The sequence below is a fragment of the Pundamilia nyererei genome, unplaced genomic scaffold (assembly GCF_000239375.1).
Source record: "Pundamilia nyererei isolate P.nyererei 1_Seehausen unplaced genomic scaffold, PunNye1.0 scaffold00001, whole genome shotgun sequence".
NCBI lineage: Eukaryota > Metazoa > Chordata > Actinopteri > Cichliformes > Cichlidae > Pundamilia > Pundamilia nyererei.
In genome coordinates, this window is record NW_005187402.1 from 920,840 (window position 1) to 927,740 (window position 6,901).

A 6,901-nucleotide genomic window follows, 5' to 3' on the forward strand; every position below is an offset into this window, starting at 1 on the left:
ATGTCGAAAGTCTTGTTCAATATTTTGGTTTTTTTTTTCAGCTGATAGCAGTTTAATAACGATTTAGCTGTTAGGTACCTCGTTCTGTATTCCCTGACTGATTATATATGATAGGTTTTAACCTACTGTTAACTTATGCTGTTCAAAATACCATCCAGTCACCAGGCATATCTGTCTTTCTCCCATAATTGTTACACTTACCTTCCAGATCAAGCAAATGTTAATATGAGGCAAAGATAACCAAAGAAAATACAAAATGCAGCTTTTGAAAGAGGATTTTATTTATTGGGAGAGAAAAAGCTCCCCAACTCCATTAAGCCCTGTGTGAAAAGGTAACTGCCCCCCCCTTAGTAACTCGTGAACTAACTGTGATTAACTGCATTTTTTACAAAGCTCACTATGAGTAGCTGCGCATGGAGCCGGTTACTGCTCAATTTGCTGAATTAAAAACAAAACAAACAAACAAAAAACAAAAAGTTACCTACCCCCCACTCCCCCACCCCCTCCCCAAAAGCAACACATTACACCGTGATCTAACGTAGCTAACAGGAAGAAAACTCATTGACAGCAATCAGTCCTGAAAGCATTTCAAAGTTTCTAAGGGGCTCAGGAAAGGAGTGAACAGTGTTGATCCTGCTCAAACCAAAATCAGGGTTTCAGTGATTCAAGTTCCAAACTGAAATCCAATTGAAATGCTTTACATGACCCTACGGAGACAGTAAAAATCCTCCAACGTTGTAAAAGTCTCTTTGACAGCAATCAGTTATTATAGGGGGCTTTTAACAAAATACATAGAGCCAGGTAGGCTTGGACTGCTTTTTCCCTTAACAAATGAAATAATAATCATTTAAAACCATATTGTGTATTACTGTTATCGATTTCTAATGTTATTTTTATTTAACCAATTTTTTTGACAATCAAAATAAGAAATCAGGAAGAGGCCAAACCTTTAAAACGCTTTAACAACAATAGATTTCTACACAGACGTAATGTAAAAGCTACAGTGTTGCCAACCTTTTGGTGTCCATCCATTACTGTGCTGAACATGTTACACAACAGTCACCTCTGGAAATCATCACAGTGTTTCATACATTTATCATTTGGTTTGATGTGTTGAAATCACTTGTTGAGTGCAAACTGAAGCAGCACCTGCTGTGATGAGAGTGGGAATAAAAATACTGACTAAATGCATTTCAGCCATTTTAACAGTGCTTTCACTGTAAAGGCTGCAGACAGCCAAACACGCTCAGACAGCTGTGTAGAAACACTGATTCATCACATGCAAAAAGAGGAATTTAATAAGATTTTCTTTACTTTTTAGACGTCTTTCAACTTGAGAGTTATACATGATTTGTGTTAATTACAGTTCAGTATATTGTGTTACTGTATCTGTAAAGTCACCACCTATACCTGAACAAGTGTTTCTAAATGAAACTGAAAGGTCAGCAGGACCTTAAGACTCAAACACGTCTCCTTTGTCTCCACAGCAATAAAAGGAAGCAGACAACACAGAGACAAACAGAAAATACAAATATCTATTAGAAGATGCAAATATAACCCACGTGAAGTTTGTGCAGAGGTGAAAAGTTTGAGTTCTCAGGACAGAAAGAGACTGAACAGCTGGAGACAAAATGTTCTTTAACTTTGAGATATTGAAGCTTCTTTCTTTGAAATAAAACATGAAAACATTTCATCACGCTTCATGTTCAAATGTGCAGACCATAAACAACATGTTCATCATACTGAATTAATAACACAAGTAAATGTAGATGTTAGAAGTTCAGCTTTGCTCTGGTTAGTAGGTTCACGTCAGGTTAAACTGACTTATGCTCGCTAACTGATCAGCCATCTGACACAATGGTGCCAGATCACAACTGTGCCCTCACTGTCAACATACCATGGAGCCGATTGTGGATTTCAGGCGGCCTCATTGACATCGACAGAGCCCCAGTTGAGCTGGTCAGCAATTTTAAGTTTCTTGGTGTGACCATCACAGAGGACCTCAGATGGTCCACACACACCAACAGCAAGGTTAGGAAGGCCCAGGTCTTTGAATGCTCCACTGACAGCATCCTGCTGTGCTGCGTCTGGTACAGAAGCTGCACCATAGATCAACCCAGTGAGGGAAGCAGAGAGTATCAGGGGAGGTGAGTTTCCCATCCTTCCAGCAGAAATGCGAGCTTGGACGCAGTGCCGAGTCCAACACATCAGACACTCAGCACCCAAACCACAACCTGTTCCAGGCCCGTGAGAACTCCCAGCCTGGGAAACACTATAAATATGTCCCCAGCAGGATCCAAGACAGTTATTTTCCACCTGCTCTCAGGTTGCTGAACAAATTATGACCTGTTTAATTATTTATTATTATTATTATTTTACAAACTTTTTGCTTTTGTAAAGCTGTAAATCTGAATCTAAATCTATATCCAAAATAAAGTGCTCCATGGCTCCGACATGAGTGAATCTTTTTCTCTTTAAAAGGAGAGCCACTCTTCCTCCTTCAAAATAAGACTCTGGTCCTACACACATGTAACCTTGTTGTGTTGGGTTGTGTTGCATAGTTGACACTTGTAAATGCCGTGTAAGGAATAGATGCAAAATACTGAACTAACAACTAGCAGCTGCTTAAACTGACCATTAATTACAACATGAAATAAGTGTCCCTACAGTATATCAGCTGTAGGTGCATAAATGAGCAGCTACTTTGTTCATCGTTTTGTTGGAACAGTTCCTAAATATTTTATATATTATAATATAATACTTTATTTATTATAAATTGTCACTTAGAGTAATGCTCTCATTAAACATGTGAGCCTATTAATCATGACTTAATTCATTATATAAAAGCATTACTTCTCCTTAATGTGTCACTTCAAAACATGAATAGTTAAGTATTTGCTAATACTTTACTAATGCTTAACAGTGTGCAGTTCTCATAAAGTGTTAGTGAGTGTAAGCCATCAGTCCATACAAAATGGATGTTTCCTTTCTGTTTAAAGCCTTTTCATTTGGGTTTTTCAAGGACGTGACGATGCTATTAGAGGTCGACCTTAATGCTAACCCTAACCTATAGGTTAAAGAAGAGGGTGTGAAAATGAATCGCTGTGTTGCTCATCACTCTAGGTTTTGAGTCTTACATACGACATCATGACTTTATTTGTTATGGCATCATAGTTACAGTCACACCAAAGACCCACAGACTCAGTGGGATTTTTGGTGTGACTGATAGCATCTGTCTGCAATGAGATATTATATTTCCCAGCTTCTGAATTCTAATAAATGTCAAAGGAAATTGAGTGAGTCAATCTGGGTTTAAAGTCTTTATCAGGACACCTCAGCAGGGAGCAAACCTGTGAACACTGTGCCACAGATCGCTGTGCTCTGAAGCCTGCAGCGCTGCACACTTCTGTTGTTTATTCAGCTCTAGCTTTGGGATGATGTTGAGTGCAGCTTTCATAACCCTCAGTTTGCCTTTTAAGTCACAAGATGTGTCTTGCATGGTGTAATGTGTCTCAGAAAACAGTCAAAACTAGTTTGACAGTGTAGCTACACAGAGTGTACAATTAGCCTGTGGCACCGCTGTTTGTTCAGTCTGATACATTCAAAACGCAGCCGATGGCTCGGATCTAACTGGGAGCTTTATTAGACATGTAAGCTGCTGGTTTGCATGGGATGATGGAATGTTCTCCCACTTTGTGTGTGTGTGTCCATACCTTGGGATTTAGCATGTATAGCTCAGTTGGCAACATCATTTCTGTTCTTTGTAGCATTGTGACCCAGAAAAAAAGTGTAATAAGACCAACATGTGTGTGTGTGTGTGCAACCACAGTGTTTCCTTACCTGCAGTGCTTTCATGTTCTCATATTACCAGTTCTCTATCTCTTATCTCTCTCTTCAACAGCTCTCTTTCTCTCCCCCCCCCCCCCCCTTTCTCTCGCTCTTGCCAAGCCAGCCGGTGTTGACGAAGCACTAGCTGTTGAAAGAGAATGACTGTGTGTGTGTGTGTGCTGTTGACAGAGCTGAGAGATTTAATTGACACCCACAGAGAGAATTATACAAGCTTCCAAATGCTCTCTCTGTGTCTGTTTAATATTTTGCTGCATCTATGCGCATGAGTGTGTCCTAATTCCCACCCATGACCGCAGTGCACGGGGGCTCTGGGGTGAGTGGAGGCTCTTCCTTCCCTCTGTTTTATAGACAGGTCGCATTTGTGTTTCTTCTCTCCTCCTCTTCTCCAGCACTCCCATTTCTTTCGCTCTTTCCTTCCATCATTCATTCTCATTCATGCCTGATTCTCTTGTCTTCTTTCTCTGAGCAGTTCATCCTTTGTGACGTATAATAAACTTCTTTAATCTGTTGTCTTTTTTGTTGTTTACAACATGCTTCAGTCCAAATGTGGAGAATTACAACACATCCTGCAAGTTGTTATCTTCCTGTTTTCTGTCCTTTGTGATTTCATATGTGCGTGCATTCATTGTAAGAGTGTGTTACTATAGTTTGGAGTTACTTCCTTTGGCTTTGTATGTATCATATTTTATCAGGATGAGTATTTTTTTCCAGAAAAATAAATAAATATATTGTGCAATAAATGTTTAACCAATAAATTGCATAAAATGCTGTTTGTAGCAAAAATGACACAAATTATAACTCCAAGAAGCAAATTTATATTCAATTTAAAAATAAAATTAGTCAGAAGGTTCAATAAACACTCCAGTTTCAAAAAAATTATTATTATTTTTTGTTGCAGTTAATGGTTCCTACTTTAAAGGTTTAAAGAGAAAAATGAAGGTTGGTGTAAAACAACTAATAAGACCGAATAAAACACTGAGTTACAAAACATAACATAAACATTTAAAATGCGTTGAAAGTTTGTTCAGCTAATCTAATCAATATTTGTACATCAACTTACAGAAATGCATGCGGGAGTGTGTTCCCTCAGATAAAGTCAAACACAGGGCCGTGCAGAGATGTTTAAAGGGGCGGGTGCTCAAAGTTAAAAAGGGGCACATTGAACCAGGCTGAATAACAACTACACACATTCATCAAGAATCTAATATGGGATCGCATCATAGTATATCACTGTTGTGAGGTGGTGACAAGGCAAAGCAAACGAAACCTGTGTTTGACTTGATTGGTACAATGTTGCTGTTGGGGGGTTTCTGGTGCTGCTGCTGCTGAATGTGCTGGAGGGCAGGGCTGATCTGAGACTGTAGACATTAAAAAGTTCATAGGAGAGATGGGAGCTGATTAAACAAGTGTCATGAGATAATAACAAAATGCGCTTGGAACTATAAGGCAACAAAAAAACTGTGCGAAATAAACTCGGCTCTGCCTGTGAATCACTCTTTGCTTCTGTTCCTCCTTCATCCCCTCATCTCATCTATCACTCTCCCCTTGCTGTCCATCTGAGAACAAGGCACAAACTGCTATTGCAATAAACTATTATTTAGTTATCCACACTCAGCAACTGTTGCTCTTAACCTACAATAAAATGATGATAAAATGTTATAGAAGCAAAACATTCCTGGAATACCTCTCCAACATCTGGTACGTGTGTCATTACCTGCGCTCTTTGTAATCCAGCTGCTGAGGGATTTAGTAGCCTCACACAGCTCCGACTGTTTCCTCCTCGTGTCCTTACCAGGTATGTCTGGACAATGTTATATAATGAGTAATAATTTAAAACATCTATACACATAAAACACACACAAGCACGTACACACAGTGACATTTTAGACCTTCTTCAGAATACTGTATATACTATGGCCACAAGTTTCCATCATGTTGCTGATCCAGAATCCTTCCCTTATTATTTATTACTAGAGCTACAATAATAAAGCAATGAGAAAAAAGTAATAAATATGAAATAATGTATTTATGATGATTCCATTTGTTTCACTATCCACTCTGTGCAGGCAGAAAGTTTATTAAATGTTTAAACTGCAGAGATACAAGAATTTTACTGCTGTAAAATCAGCATTTTGTCATATTTAGAATATAAGTCTAATATAATATATTTCTTAATTTATGTTCTTTAAAATACAGTGTGTGTTTTTTAAATATCACAATTTTAATAATCCATAATTATGTGGACATGCACATTACATCGTTTTTAGTGAAATATAATCACCCCTGAAAGGCAGGAAAAGCCCGGTAATTTACTTTAAAACTAAAAATGTTCCCTATGACCAGCACTACTTGTGCAGTTAATAAAAGGACAGGTAATGTTTGTCGTGCCGTTACACACACAGCACGCTCATCAGTTGCCACATAATAAGCTAATACTCCTGTGTGCTATAGACTACAGTGTGCGCTGTACACCTGCTTACTGGTTGTGTCGCATCAGTCTGTGTCTCTGAGTTAATTTGTGTTTCTCCTACAGCTCCGGACCGCCCAGGCAGAAAAAATGTGCGTGTTCTTTGTGAGCTCGTTCCCGGCTCGTAATCAGCGCGTTCTGCCGTCAAAGGCGATGTCAACCATTCCTTGCCGTCAGTCCCCTGACCGTGGTCGGGAGACGCGAGGGGAGATGCTTCCTCCAGGGCCGAAGTTTGTCCTCCTTCGGGGTTAACTCCCTTCACTTTTGTGGAGTAGTGAGGCAGACAGAAATCAGCCGAGGCACCGGAGAGTACTGAAGAGATGAGGCTTTAATAACAGTACTGCACACTTCGAAAACACACTGCATAGGCTGTAGCCCGTTAGAACGGTGCTCCTGGTCGCCCTCTCTACTCATGACACACTCTCTCCCTCTTTTTTTCCTCTTCCGCTCCCCGCATTTCCTTCACGCGCATGCTCACACACACATCACATACACTCCTTACTGCACCCAGTCACACACAAGACAGCAATTCTCGCAACAGCGATCATTGGTTAATGGTCATCATGTGACTGATGCAAGCCAGAT